Source organism: Macaca thibetana, chromosome 1, assembly GCF_024542745.1.
Source record: "Macaca thibetana thibetana isolate TM-01 chromosome 1, ASM2454274v1, whole genome shotgun sequence".
Lineage (NCBI taxonomy): Eukaryota > Metazoa > Chordata > Mammalia > Primates > Cercopithecidae > Macaca > Macaca thibetana.
The window spans coordinates 109,882,911-109,898,189 of NC_065578.1; the positions used below are offsets into that span (position 1 = coordinate 109,882,911).

The window sequence follows — 15,279 nt, forward strand, 5'->3', positions numbered from 1 at the left end:
ACCTAACCCTTACACGGTCCTGATTTGCCAGCGTTAGCCTCCCCTGGTCCTTGGAACACGATCTTCTCCATCAGCTTCATGGCCACAGCCTTTGTTTTCCTTCTTATCCTGACTCTCTCTCTGGCTACAAGCCTCAGAGAATCTCTGGCCTAGACTCTAGGGGTCTCTACTCAACACACCCCTGCACATGTGCTTCTGAGGGGCTCTGTCTGCACACTCCAATGGGACTCAGAGGGTGAGTCTTGGCCTAAGCTGTTCCCTGCCCTATCACTGCCGTATTTCCCTTCTTCTATGCGGGGGCACTTGTCTGCCTTCCTGGTTCAGCCCTGCCCTGTTCTTCCAATGCCATTGTGATGTGGCATCGATTTACCCCTCCCCTCCTCAGCACCCTTCCACCGTGGAACAGGGCCTGTGTCCCTAGGGGTGCCTGTGCCTCGGGCCTGCCTTCTCTCTTAGACTGTGCTCTGTGGGAGTGGAGGCCACACCTGCTCTGTGCGCTAAACCCCAAGCTCCACTCACGGGGATGACAGAACGAACAATTCCTCTCTGCCACAGATGCCACTCTGGGGGAAGACCGAGTCCCCCTGCCACTGGAAAACTGGGCTGGGGGCAGATTCACGGATAGGGCCGGCTACCAGCTTCTGGTGTTGTCAGATCGCAGGAGAGGCATATAAGGCTGGAGTGGGATCTGCGGGGAACAGGCCTCTTACAGAGCATAAGGTGGAACATGGAACACATTTCTGGCAACGCCTCCCCTGTGTTGGCTCGAGAAGTCCCGTCTGCAAGTGGGGAGCAGGTCAGAGAGGCCTATGTTGACATTTCTCAGCCTGAAGACCAAGCATGTATATCTTTCAACTTTGAAGTCCCTGGAATACAGATATTCTGAGATAACACTCAGAATACCTAAGACCCATGCTGATAAGGGCCACAAATGGCCTGACTCAGTGTGAGTGGTCCTTATCAGCATGGTTCTTAGGTATCCTAAGCACTCTCTCACTGTATTTGTGGAGTGACCTACAGTCAGGAGCTATCTCTGAAGTCTGGGCTTCCAGCCACAGGACACCTGGCTCCCTCTATGAAGGCTGTGGAGCGGGCTCTGGCTGGAGCAGTGGCCAGCCTGCGGGCCAGGATGAGGTGCCTCGTGGTGCTCCTTGCAGTCTTTGCTCTCTCCAAGGTCAATGCCATCACCAGGTGAACATCAGAGCCCAGGGGAGGGCAAGGGCATCTCGTCGTCCTCTCTGGGAGGTCTGTCCTTGGTCTTCCAGCCATTGGTCCCCCAGGGAGTCTTGGGAGAAGTGCTGCAAGTTCAACAGCTCCCTGTCAGTCTTGCCTTTGCATGCTGGGACCTTTGCTTCTGTTTACTCCAGCACTTCACAGTGTGGTGAAAAGAACAGGGAGCCAGATGGGCAACTGGGGGAATAGGGCCTGGCTCTGGAGTGAAACTGCCTGGGGTTTGATCCCCAGCTGCATCACTAACTTAACTCTCTATGCCTCAGTTTCCTCCTCTGTTCATAAAATTTGAATAATGGTAGTGTCCATCTCATAGGGATGTTGTGAGGAGAGTTAATATTTAAAAAAGGCTTCAAACAGTGCACACTGTAAGAGCTATATATGCATTTCTTAAACAAAATAAAGTTCTCTATTATACTGTCTTTGTGGGTGAAGATCCCAGGTTCTCCTCCCAAAATAATAACTGACATTGATTGAGCCGTTTGCTCCTAGGTGCCAAGCACTCCACTAAGCCACAAATCCTCATGGATTAAGTAGATATTATCATTTGCATTTTACAGAGGAGACACTGTTGTTTAGGAAGGGTTTCTAAGGAGGGTCCCTGAGCTGTCTGAGGCTGCATGACTAGTAATGGAGGAGCTTGGACTCGGCCTCTGGTGGACTTGCACTCTCGCCATGACATCACACAGTAATCTGCAGGTGCTCAGGTTTGAATCTGGTCAAATCCTGAGCACAGAGAAGCTCCGATCCCACCCTGAGAAATCTGGATCCCTGAAAAGGGGTCAGGGTGCCTTCAACTGGCCAGGAATCTTTGTGGCAGTCCTGAAAATAAAGTTCCTCCAAGTCCCAGGGGCGCTATCTGCCCCAGCACTTGGGATGTGAACAGCTGCCATTGTATGGCTCTCAAAGCACATCTCAGCAGTCTCACAGAGGAGGACCACGCGATTCTTAGGGGTACACGGGACCGTGGGAATCACCAAGTTCTACTTCTATCTACAGGAGAGGAAACTAAGGACCAGAGAGGTTAAGCCACAGGGCTAGTCAAAGGCAGGGCCAGGAGAATGGCTAGAAAGGAAGGGGTTAACCTAAGGGAGCTGAAGCTCAGAGGGCTTTGGGGAGCCACCCAAGTTGACACAGATAGGGCAGCGCCAGGTCTAGAACCAGCTTCTGCATTTCCTCTCTTGATCTCTCCACTGTTGATCTGCCTTCATCATCTAAAACTCAAGCTTCCTCAGGAGGCCCCTGTGAGACCAGGCTCTGTGCTGAGAAACACTTTGAGAATTTTCCACTCATCTTAGGGTAAAAGCTATCCAGAGAGTGGAGAAAGGGGCTTGGCAGAGGGCAAGATCATTGTCTTAGCATTTGCCAGCATGTGGGAGACGTCGTTTTTTACTGCAGACAGTGCGCTCCCGGCGGGCAGAGATGGTGCCCTTTCCAATATTGTGTCCCCCATGCCCCGTGCAGTGTCTGGCACAGCAAGAATTTGGTGACTGAATGAGTGATAATGTGCTTAGTGCCTTTCAAACCATGGGTTTCGAAACTCATTAGTGGGTTGCAAAATACCTCTAATGGGTCTCCACCAGCATTAGAAAAAGAGAAAAGCCGTAGAAAATATGAGAGTGCACTGCAGTTAGTAAGGATAGGCAGTGATTTTTGAACTGATGTAAAATACATTTCTTACTTTGAGTTATGATTTTAAAAGGTTTGAAAGCCATTGGCCTGGGGTCAGTGGGCCATTGATCAGAAAGCTGGCTGGGAACAGAGGGTAGGGAGTGCTTTATGGAGCCCACTTCTGGGAGGCTGGACAGCCTGCGGGAGATGCACACCCTGCTTACGAATTCTTCCCCATCTCCTCAGGGTTCCTCAGCACAAAGGGAAGTCGCTGAGGAGGACCCTGAAGGAGCACGGGCTCCTGGAGGACTTCCTGAGGAATCACCATTATGTGGTCAGCTGGAAGCACTCCAACTCTGGGGTGGTGGCCAGCGAGTCTCTGACCAACTACCTGGATGTGAGTGGCTCTGCCAGCTTTTCCACTAACGGAGTGGAAAGCGTCCCTCTGCCTCTGCCTCGCCATGGCTGTTCCTCTTCAAGAAATCTTGGAGCCTGTGGTAGAGGCAGTCTCCCTGCTCTCAGTCACCGCCACAAGAGGCTGGCAGACCCAGCAAAGGCAGTGCTCCTGTCTGCCAGCTCTGAATGCCACCACCACGAGGGTCTGAGCTCAGGCGCCTTCCTCACACAACATCCCCCAGGGTGCATGAACTGCCTCCCCCTTCCCCCAACCACCATCCCAACCTCACACCCTCACACCTGCCTTCCCGGCCCAGGGAAGCCCTGTCTTAGTCTGACTCAGCAGGTGTGGAGACAGCAGGTGCTATTCTGCAGCTGCCCAGGACGCGGCCACCAGCTTGCTCTTCCTCCCACCCAGGACCCAGGCAGGAGCACCCCTGGTGCCTGTTCTTTCCTGGAGTATGTCTTTCCCTCAGCCGTCACTCTTGCCAGTAAACAACCAGCTTTTTTTCTATTCTGTGCTCTCATTTCCTTATCTAGGTCACTTTTGCTGCCCGCCCCCAGCCTCTGCTCTGACAGTGGGGAGAGCTGGCAAGGAGGCGTGTGTGGCAGGGGCCACTTGGGCCGGGACTTGGGGCCCACACCTAGCTTATGCCCCACCTCTCTGTCCAGATTTCTTTTTGCCCTGGCAGGGGTGGCCCATGTCCCACCCGGGCAGGATTTTAGTTTAGGACCCAGGTCTGCTTCTGAGGCTGATTCCAGTAGTGGTTGCAGGGCTTGTGGGAGGATGAGGCCAAGTGTGGCTGGGGGTGGGAGCCCAGGTGAGGGCTGGAGGTCAAGGACCCTCTTCAGTATCTTCCCCCTCCTTCCATTTCTTCCCCCTTGAGGCACCCAGGCCTCTGGGCAGAAAGTTCAGGGCCTCCACATGATTCTCCTGCAGGTCTCCAACATTGTGGACTCCCACCAGACTGTGGGCCTGAGCACCCAGGATCCTGGCGACATCTTCACCTACTCTGAGTTTGACGGGATCCTGGGGCTGGCCTGTCCCTCTCTTGCCTCTGAGTAGTCAGTGCCCCTGTTTGACAACATGATGCAGAGGCACCTGGTGGCCCAAGACCTGTTCTCAGTCTACATGAGCAGGTAGGAGCTGTGCCCAGCTGGGGCCTAAGTTTGATGTCCTTGTAAGGACTGTCAGCTGAGGAGAGTATCCACTCCTCGGGGACGCTGCAACTCAAGGGTAGTCGCCAGATCCAAGCAAACCTTCTCCTTTCCAGGCACATCCAACCTCTTGTCCAAAGGCCCATGATACAGTCATTTATGCAGTCAGAATTCACTGGACCAAAATTTAACTTTCCTTTCTGGCATTCAAAAAACAAAGCCCAATCCCACCTCTGCACAGGGGCTTTCAAGTTCTTTTTCCCAAAAGTAGCAGGGCCTCAATAACCATTTGCTGATGTCATTGAGATGCACAGACTTTTACAGCTGACTCCAAAGGAGTCCAACCTACTCCTTTCACTAGGGAGGAAGCTGAGGCTTGGGGAGGGACCAACACCCTGAGTGGTGGTGGCCGAGCCAGGCCTGGAGCCTGGGGCTCCCCCTCCCAACCCTGCGCCTCCTACTCTATCTCCCTGCATCCTGTGATGATGCAACTTGGCTCAGACAGAGGGGAGGATGGCAGGGAGGAGAGAAATGGACCCTCCCCAGGAGAAGCTGCTGGATGGCTGAGGCAGGGGAAGGCAGTTGGGAGCTAATTAGTGTATTCACTCATGCATTTATTCACTCAGAAGATACTTACTGGGCCCTTACTATGTGCAGGGGCTCTGCCAGAGATGGGGACACATCAGCAGATAAGACAAACTGGCAGTTAACATTCTAGCAGCAGAGGCAGACACCACACCATTATACACGTTATGGTAATCAAACAGTTGTGATAGGGCGCTGCAGGGGAGATTTGGGTGTGTCAGAGGCTGAATAACAGGGGAAGAAGCCCCAGCTGAGGGCAGCCAGGGCAGGCTTTGCTGAGGGAGGAGTGGGCGTTGTCTGGGGAGAAAGCGTGCACCAGAGCCGGGAGCTGGGATGGGCTGGATGAGTTCTAGGAGCCCAGGGCAGTGCTCCGGAAGTGAGTGGGTACAGTGTATGTTTCCCAGCCATGTGTGAGACACGGCCCCAGGAGGAACAGAGGGGATTTGCGTTCGGTTGGCAGTTTCCATCCAAAGTGTAGATTCCGTTGAAGATCCCCTTTCCTACTGGAGGCAGAAAGCCCTGGGTGGCAGCTGACAGGGAGTAGGGGCATAGGGAGACAGCTGGGTACACCAGAGGGTGGCTGGGGCACAGCCTGGCAGTCCCAAGACCTGTGGGGTGGGTTACTTCCTCTGGGGTCGGGCTGCGGGCTGCAGTGCTCAGAAGAAAGGTTGCTGCCGCTGACATCAGAGCAAGCCCAGCGGAGGAGGAGCCAGAGGAGGCTGGAGACCTCATCTGAAGCGTGGGTTAGGGGTGGGGCGGAGGAGGGTGGGCTGGGTCTCAGTGGCGTTGGCCCCAGGGTGGGGCTGGGCACCACTTTTCCGAGCCTCGCTGAAACAGCATGCTGCACCTTGGTTTCAGGAATGACCAGGGGAGCCTGCTCACGCTGGGGGCCATTGACCCGTCCTACTACACAGGCTCCCTGCACTGGATACCCGTGCCTGTGCAAGAATACTGGCAGTTCACTGCGGACAGGTGGGTGAGCGGCCACCCTGTGTGGGCCTCAGCCAGAGGCTGATCCAGGTGTGGGCATGTGAGGGCCTGGGCGTCAGGCCACCACACTCTGAGGACTGCAGCACAGTAGCTCGTAAGACTACCCCTGAGAATCTGAACTAGACACTTTCAAGGTCGGTGACCTTTGTCGGTGCTAGTGCCACACATTCACCTGCACTTTATGAACAAGACCAGCTGCTTTTCTGGGGCACCTACCGCCTGCTAGGCACTGTGCTGAATGATTATATGTCTCATTTATTCCTCACTGAGACCCCATGAGGTGGGTGCTACTATTAACCCCACTTTATAATGGACTGACATCGAGTTTGAACCTCAAGACCACCCCTGGAGGAAGTCAAGGAAGGGGTTATTAATGTACCCATTTTGTAGACGGGAAGCCTGAGTACACAAAGGTTGGGTAACTTGCTGGAGACACACAGCAAGTAAATGGCAGATCAAAAACTTGAAACCAGATCTCAGGCAATGAGTACAGTACTCGTTCTACCCCTTAATGTGGGTGAATTTGTTGTTTTATTGAAGTTTCTGCCCCATGAAAAGTGGGATATCTTCGATTTAGCCACTGAATTGGAAGAAAATGGTTTTAGATCTTTTCTCTGGGCTCAGAAAGTACTGGGGCCTCCAGGAAGGGGCCCCAGGGAAGGGGCTGAGGGCTGGGGGCCTTCCCTTCCTACTTCGGATCCTGGCAGGGGAGGGTAGGAAGCACCTGGGGAGGGAGGGCTGGATGAGGCCGTCCTGCATACGCTCGGCAGTGTCACCATCGATGGCGTGGTGGGGCCTGTGACGGTGGCTGTCAGGCCATCCTGGACACCGGCATCTTCCTGCTGGTGGGGCCGGGCAGTGACCTTCTCAACATCCAGCAGGCCATTGGAGCCACTGCGGGCCAGTACAATGAGGTGAGGCCAGGCCCCACCGCCCCACAAGGTTCCCTTGAAGTAGAGGCCCCTTCACACAAGCGAGAAGATGCAGAGGTGGTGAGGGAGCCCATTTCCCAGCTGAGGCTGGGGTTTCTCTGGAGGCCTCTGCTGGGGCCTTTGGCTTTGGCTGTATTGCTGTGGGAGCCCCCATACCTCCTGGAGCGGTTGCCGTCTGACCACCCGTTCCTCTGGGAGGGGTGCCCTCCCTGACACACTGGCCTGTGCTGTGCCCCTTCTTCCTCCTCCACCCTGAGCCTGTCCCTCTCCCCTCGACAGCCAAGTGCTCCCAGCGTCCCTGTGAGCTCTGGCTGGGCCTAGACGCGGAGACACAGAGGCAACCCCCCTGGGTCCCAAGCTTGGGTCTGCCCCTGGGTTCATGACCTCTGTGGCTCTTTTGAGAACCATGTCTCGGGACCGGGCCTCACCCTGAGAGCCTCCCTGTGGTCGGAGGTGTGGGCAGGGCCCCCTCCCTGCCCCATGGATCATGGGATGGCAGGAGGGGTTCTGGGCCTCCTCCAGTCAGCTTCCACCCTCGCCGCTTCTAAGAGGACCTCCCTTGGTTCTTTAGTTTGACATCGACTGCAGGCGCCTGAGCAGCATGTCCACCGTTGTCTTTGAGATCCATGGCAAGAAGTACCCCCTGACACCCTCCGCCTACACCAGCCAGGTATGAGTCTCAGAGGGGAAGCCCGGGCTCCTCCTGCCCCTTCTTCTTCACCAGCTGCCTCCCCCACCCCCCAGTCAGGCCCTGGTGGTGGTGATAAGAAGTGGTATGGACTCTACAGAGAATGGAGGGGCATGCGTTTGGACCAACCGGCCCTTCTGAGTGGCCATGTTGTCCTGGGGCCTCATTTGTGGCCACTTCAGCCTCATCCTGGGAAAAATGGGGAACAGCAGGGGCGGTGCGCCAAGGTGTCAGGGAGGGTGGGGTAGGCAGGGCCACAGCTCCCCATGGGAACCGCCTTCTGCTGCTCAAACTTCTAAGTCCTGGGGCCTAGAGCTCTGTGCAGGGTTCGCTTAGCCAGCCTGGGCTTTGTGGGGCCCGGCCCTTGGCCCCACTGACCACTGACCTCCACCCCCAGGCCTGCTCTGGCTGGTCATCAGGGCAGTAGGTGCTGAGAGCAGGAGGCAGGGGCTGGGGAGGATGAGTGATGGGGAGTGGGGTCCAGTGCAGGGAACAGGACTCAGGATGCCAGGACCCTACCCGGTGATCCTGCATTATGTCATTTAATTTTTGAATCTCAATTTCTTCATCTGTTGAGACATGAATCCAATACTTGTTTATCTGGGAAGGTCATTTCAAGGATAAAATGAAGTCACAGAGGAGGAGGAGTTGGGGGTAGGGTATAAACGCCTATCTTTAGGCACAGCAAATGGGATTGGGACCAGCGTCATCTCCGCCTTGCCTTCCCCAGGACCAGGGCTTCTGAACCAATGGTTTCCAGGGTGACAATAGTTCCCAGCAGTGGATCCTGGGGGGTGTCTTCATCCGGGAGTATTACAGCATCTTTGACAGGGCCAATAACCGTGTGGGGCTGGCGAAGGCTGTCTGATTGCATCACTGGCCACGGACCTCAATGTGACCAAACACACACACGCACATAGACGAGATGTGCAGGCAGATGGTTCCCAATAAACACCACATTTCTGCAAAGCCTGACTTCCCTTGTTGTCACCAGGGCTGAAACCCTGCGCCGTTGTGGGGGTGGATGTGACTGCCAGGTGGTGTGTGGGCACAGCAGAAACTACGTAGTGGGAAGGGTTGGTGGGTGGAGACTACCTCGAGGGCAATGACTATTTCAAGCTCAGGTCAGGGAAGACCAAGGTGTGCCTTACCTACCTGTCCTTCACTCTAGAGCTTTCTGGGTAAAGGGCACAAGAGGGGAGACCCTCACATGATAAGACTCGTTTGTTCCTGGGGAATGAGAGGTAAGGGCATGGTGGTGTGGGGATGTATAGAGAACACTTGGCCCCTGGAGAGGAAGTCTCTAGCTGTATTAAGAGAGGGGCCTCAGTGCTGTTGGAAGAAGCCAGATGAACGAGTGAGCAGGGAGCATGGGGAAAGATCTGAGTCCTAGGCTGCCATCCACCCTGGGGGAGAGCCACAGTCCAGACTCCCATCCTCAGGCTCAGGGGCTCAGGCCCCGGCAGCGGTCAGAGCAGTGCCATTGCCGATGGTAAGTTCGTGTTAACCTGGCTTTCAGAGGTCGATGTGTCAAAGCCAAATGCCAGTGTTCAGAGTTCCTGTGAGCGCCCAGGCTCACAGAGCCCTGTACATTCTGATGGGGGAGAGCCACGCAGGAAATCCAAGTATTACCGGGTCACACAAGGGGATTCAGGTGGCTTTAGGAAGTTTTTGTCGGTGATGCTACTTTGAGGCCCCTCAGCTACCTTGGGAGGGAGGTGGGCAGCTCTTGGGTAGATCACAGCACTTGGAGTCTGCTTGGCAGACTCCCTGGACAGTGCTCTGCTGGGAGCTGCAAGTGTCTGCTCTCCAGCCCTCCTCTCTTTTTCTTTGCACTCCCCGCTTTAGATAGTCCTTTTCCATCGGGGGAAGACAATTGAACAGGGCTTTGTTTTCTAAATCATAGCTAGTCTTGTCCCCTCTGCTTCACCTACCCCAAATATAGTGATCGGGCTTTGTCACACCTTTACAGTAGTTCAACCCTCAGTAGGCCTTGGGAAGGGGGTGGGGCTGTCTTGCTATCTAGCCCCTGGCCCTACCTCAGGCTGTCCACAGGCCTGCTCTGCAAACAGCTGGAGCAGGTGAGTAACGCCCGTGTCCCCAGGAGCCGGAAGTTGCAAGTTTGGCAGTGACACTTCGCAAAGAAGACTGCCCTTCATGAGCAGTGAGGTGGGGGGCGGGAGCAGAGTGGGCTCTGACTTCTTTCTCCCAGTGGCAGCTGCTAACGGGATCTGGTTGACAAGCCATCTGGGGGCATCTCCTGGGGCCTTTCTTAGTGGTACCCAAGGACGAAAGAAATGAGGGGCCCAGGGCAGTGGAGATGCTGCCTGTGGTGCCTGTCTGGGTTTGCAGCTGTGCAGCCAGCTTGGCCACAGAGGCAGCCTGTGGCCTCCTGCAGGGAAGAGAGGCTAGGCTGAGGGGGTGAAATGGAGCAGGAAGGCTCAGGCTGCCATCCCTGGGTCAGCCAAGGAGCTGGGCATGGGATGGCGCAGAGGCCACAGGAGAACATCCCAGGACTTCAAGGACAGAGGGTGGTGCCAGCAATGGGCAGGCCTTGGCGTTTGAATCTCACTGGGCCAGCGAGGTGAGTGAGCTGCCAAGGAGTCAGTCTGGCTTTGGGAAGCTTCTCGAAGCCTCGCTGTTCTTATCTAGGACCAATACTGCCTGTTTGCTAAGAACGAGACAGAATTGGGCCACTTTCATTATTTTTATACTTCTTGTATATTAAAAAAAATGCCAAATAGGCTTACAAAAATGGTTATAGATTTCAATGGTTTACATTTAGCAACTGTATTTTAAACACCCACATCCCAACTGGAGATAATGTAGAAAGTCTAAATATGATGACTTTCACAAATGTGAGGTTTGGACCAAATGGTTCGGTCTTACCCCCTGCCCAGTTGGCCGTGGTGGCGACCCCTGGGAGGGCAGTGAGGGCACAGCCAGGCTGGCATGGGGGGCAGCTCCCCACTGGGGCTAACTCGGTGTTGCAGCACAGCACCCCTGTGGCCTCAGCAATGTTCCTGGCTGCAGAGCACTCTCTGCCTGGAATGTTCTCTACTCTCCACCTCCTCTGACTTTCAATCAACCTTCAAACCTCAACTCAGTCCACATCGCTTCAGGACGCTCCTGACCAGCCCGGGGGCTTAGTATCGTTCCACTTATTTCCCTGTTGGTCTTCCTCATGGCCTGTGGGCTCGCTGAGGACAGACATTGTGTACTTCTCATTTTTTTTTCTTTTTCTTTCTTTCTTTTTTTTTTTTTTTTTTTTTTGAGACAGCGTCTGGCTCTTTTGCCCAGGCTGGAGTACAGTGATGCAATCTCCACTCACTGCAACCTCTACCTCCTGGGTTCAAGTAATTATCCTGCCTCAGCCTCCTGGGTAGCTGTTATTAACAAGCATGTGCCACCACACCCAGCTAAGTATTTTTAGTAGAGATGGGGTTTCACCATGTTATGCAGGCTGGCCTTGAACTCCTGACCACAAGTGATCCGCTCACCTCAGCCTCCCAGGCATGAGCCCATGCCTGGCCTCACCTCTCATTTTGATATCTTAGGTGCCCAATTCGTGGAATGTCCCATCAAGTGTTGTAGGGTGAATGAAGGAATGAGTCACTCGGTGAGGTCCTCAAGAGTCACACTGCTTTCTGCGTCTCCTCTTTCCTCTTGGACCTTATATCCCCCCTTCCCAGCACACACTCAGGTCCACTCCCCATGTCTTCTCCCTCCTCTGGCTGACCTAGAACACGCCCCATTCCCTTGCTGTCCACCTGGAACTCCTCTGTGCATGTTGGAAGTACAAACTGCCACCAGGGCTTTAAGGTTCTGGGAAGGGGGCCACACTGGGCTCTGTGGTCAGGCCTTCTGGGGGCTGTGCCAGGTGGTGAATGAGGAGGTTTTGGGAAGTGGCCACCAGCACATCCGTGGTTTGCTTGTGAAGAGGGCCTACCTGGAGGCCAGGGAGGAGCTGCAAGGCTAGAGAGGTCCCTTTGCAGGGTGGGGCTGACTTGTTCCTGGATCTCCCGCCAGCCCTATCTGCCGGTAGGGTCCAGGCAGGGAGAGGGCAGCTGAGGAAGCCTTGGTGGCCATTCACGTCCACCCAGCAGGTGTTGCCTGCCGTCTCTCCTTCTGCCACAGCCACATCTAACACCTGCAGGGCTCGCCTCTGGGAGTTTGTGCCCCCTGTTCCCTTTGCCTGCTATGCCTTTCCACCTTCTCTAATCTGTGAAGTGCTCCTTCTCCTTCAAGGCCAGCCTAAATGTCATCTCCTCTAGGGTCCCCCCTCCTCCGCTTTCTTATTGCGTTTATTGTGTCATAGTTGTTCACGGACACATTTGTCCCTCTGACTGAATTGCTGACGAACAGTGCCTGCGTCCTTCCTCCCTGAATCCTCAGCGCCCAGCAGAGTTCCTAGAACGCTGCGGAGGCTCAGTCAGTGCCCGAGGGTGGCTTATGCTTTGCGATGCAGCACAAGTAATGAGTGCTGACAGATGCAGACTCACAAAGACCAGGTATGGACGTGTGCACAAGCACACACACATGCACACACAAGTACACACATGCACACCCATGCCCTGCCCCTGAGTGGATACAGACCCAGGCCCCAGTTCTAGAGCCCTATTCCCAGCCCCTCTCCTCCCCTGTCACTCAATGCCTTGCCAGTTCTTATGCTAATGAGAGGAAGCGTTTGGGCAGAGAGAAGCTTGGAAAGGAAGTCTTTGAAATGGAAATGTTATGACAAAATGATGGATTGTTTTCCGAGCTGTGCAGTTTGTTTCTTTCTTGCAGCAGAAGGGAGAGTATAACAGAGACAGGAGTGGCAGAGGCTGCCCATGTCAGCAAGCCCCAGATGGCAAGGAGTGTGGGTGAAACACCCCGGGAACATGGGGTGAGGGGAAACTGCAGAGCAGGCAGAGGGACACGGCTCAACTACTGTCCAGTAGCCCCGGTCATGGTTGGGGCCCAACTGGCCAGAGCATACAACAGCTGTCTGGAGGAGGTGGGGTCTGTGAAGACCAGGAGGGACATTGGACCCGTCCTTCTGCCAAGGCCGGCGTACTCAACACCCTGCAGGGCTCACCTCTGAGCCTCTGTGAGTGCTGTTCCTTTGCCTGATATGACTTTTTCTACCTTCTCTAACCTGCAAACTGTTTTCATCCTTCAAGACCAGCTGATGTGTTACCCGCTCTGAGAAGACTCCTACCGTACATGAGACCTGCTTCACCCAAACTCCCTAAAGCATAGGAGTACTCATTGGCTGATCCCTAGTTCCTCGATTTACTTGGGGCTAATTAGAATTGCTGCCTATCTTACTCATTAAAAATATGCATTGCATACTTGCTGTGTGCAAAATGCTGTTCAAGGCACTGCATACATTGGTGAACACAAACAGACCCTCCATCGTCATGGGACTTATGTCCTGGGGGGACACAAACAATGAGATCACAGATGCGTAAGTTACGTGGCTTCTGGGTGGTTATAAGCACATGGAAAAAGTGGAGTGCTGAGGGAACACATTTTGCTTTGAAATGAGGTAGGAAGGGTAGGCTCAGTGAGAAGGTGACATTTGAGCAAAGACATGAAAGATGGGTCAGCCATGCAGATATGGGGGCAGGGATGGTGTGTAAAGTCTAAACACATTAGAGTTTAATAAAGAGAAGCTACAGGTGGATACATATGGATACATTATTTTTTGCTTATGCCAGTTATTTTTCTAATGAAAACCAGTTATTTTTCTAATGAAAAATAAGTTGCATCTAAATCGTTTTGTATCCTTTATAGCACTTAGTGTTTGACACGGAGTAACTATTCAGTAGCGTATGTTGAATGAATAAACAAGCTCCAGACTGTTTCCCTCTAAACCCCTTAGCCGTGGTGAGAGCTGCCCAGGAATCAGCTCTTGTCCTGGAGCGCCCTCTAGTGACCAAATCTCAGATGCCAGTTTTGTACACCTTGTTTACATCCTGTAACAGTTCTCCTTCCCGCCCCAGGAGAACTTAGGGACAGTGGCCAACCAAGCAACAGAATTAACTAAGAGTTGTCCGGGAGCGGTGGCTCACGCCTGTAATCCCAGCACTTTGGGAGGCCGAGGCGTGCGGATTACGAGGTCAGGAGATCGAGACCATCTTGGCTAACATGGTGAAACCCCGTCTCTACTAAAAATACAAAAAAAAAAAAAAAAAAAAAAAAAAATTAGCAGGGGGTGGTGGCGGGCGCCTGTAGTCCCAGCTACATGGGAGACTGAGCCAGGAAAATGGCATGAACTCGGGAGGCGGAGCTTGTAGTGAGTGGAGATGGTGCCACTGCACTCCAGCTTGAGCGACAGAGCAACACCCCTTTTCAAAAACAAACAAACAAAAAACTAAGAGTCTCCTATGTGCAGGGCACAGTGGCAGCTTCTACACGAAGCACGCAGTCTCAGGATATGTGGCCCCTTCCCTCAAATCCCTCACTCACTGGACATCTCTCTGGTTAACCATTTCCTTCTCAATCTTCGCTCTCCGATTATCCCTCCTTTCTGATCTTTCTGGATCATCTGTAATACTGGAATTGCATTTTGAGCTAGGGCTGGCTGGGTGAGGATGTGCATGCTGTGTGTGCCTGAGGGGCTTGGGAACGGCACTAGCTTTCCAGGTCAGCAGACTAGCCCATCGCTCCGTAGCAGTGGAGGGGTCTTGGAAGCCAGCTAGAATCTGGTCCACTAGGTACTCCGTGGAGTTTCAGAGCTGAGGCTGATGCTGGCTGGATAACATGCAGCTTATCGCCCCATTCTGGCTGGTGGAATTGTGCCTTCTTTTTGACCCTGGTCACCTTCTCTGTGCTGGCGGCCGTGCTATCCTCAAAGCCAAGGCTGAAGCTCCGTTCCTCGGCACTGAGCCTCCCCAGTCCTTATCCTCTCCTCTGACCCCATCCATGAAACTTGAGAGCCCCTTTCTTTCCCAGGGCTCTGTTTAACATTGAGACCAGAATACCTGTGTCCTGGTAGCTTTATTTTTAGGGCCTGTAAGAGGGAGCAAGGAGTCTCTGGAGACAGGCGTCCCATGTGTCAGGGAGGGTCCTGGGCCCACAGGTGCCAGCCACACCTCCTGCAGCTTTGGAAGTCCAGTGCCAAATCTCAGCCACACCCCCATATCCGCTCCCTGGGGTGCACATCTCTCATGGAGAGCATAGCTCTTATACAATGAGGTGGATGTGGGCAAACTGGCTGTCCAGATGCTAGGCTTAAATCAGTGCCCTGGGACTTCCCAAGTTACGCTGGTGGCCAGTCTTTTGGCCTCAGCTCCTGAGTCAGGAAGGCAGGTGGCCTCAAGCTGAAGGAATGTGTTGGCCTGACTTCCACCACCTGGGCTCATGCCCCTTGTAGAGTGGATAATACGCAAAGCGTAGAGAATCTCCAAGTGCTTTCCTGAGTCCACACTTTTCCTGGGAGTCCCAGACACAGACCAGTCAGGGAGAGAGTGGACTGGGAATCCGAGAATCTTCAGAAATTATTCTTTGGCTTGAAAGTCTGATGCGTGAACTGATTACGGCTGGTGAAAAAGTGCCCTGTGGACACTCTGATCACTGGGTGGCAGCCTGGCTATGGATTTGGACTGGGTTTCAAAGATTTCATTTGGACCCAAGAGGGAGAAAAATGGCTTTCTGCATCCCACGGAGTGCTTCCTGGCAAAGGGCAGTGGGCACTTGTGC

The 15,279-nt window shown here is 53.9% G+C and overlaps 1 protein-coding gene and 1 pseudogene across 1 annotated transcript in view; one reads left to right on the forward strand and one right to left on the reverse strand.

Annotated features, from left to right (window-relative positions):
- Positions 1-15,279, reverse strand: part of LAMTOR5 (late endosomal/lysosomal adaptor, MAPK and MTOR activator 5) — a 301,434-nt gene that overhangs the window by 80,564 nt on the left and 205,591 nt on the right. The window lies entirely within an intron of this gene.
- Positions 1,130-8,628, forward strand: LOC126930052 (chymosin-like; annotated as a pseudogene).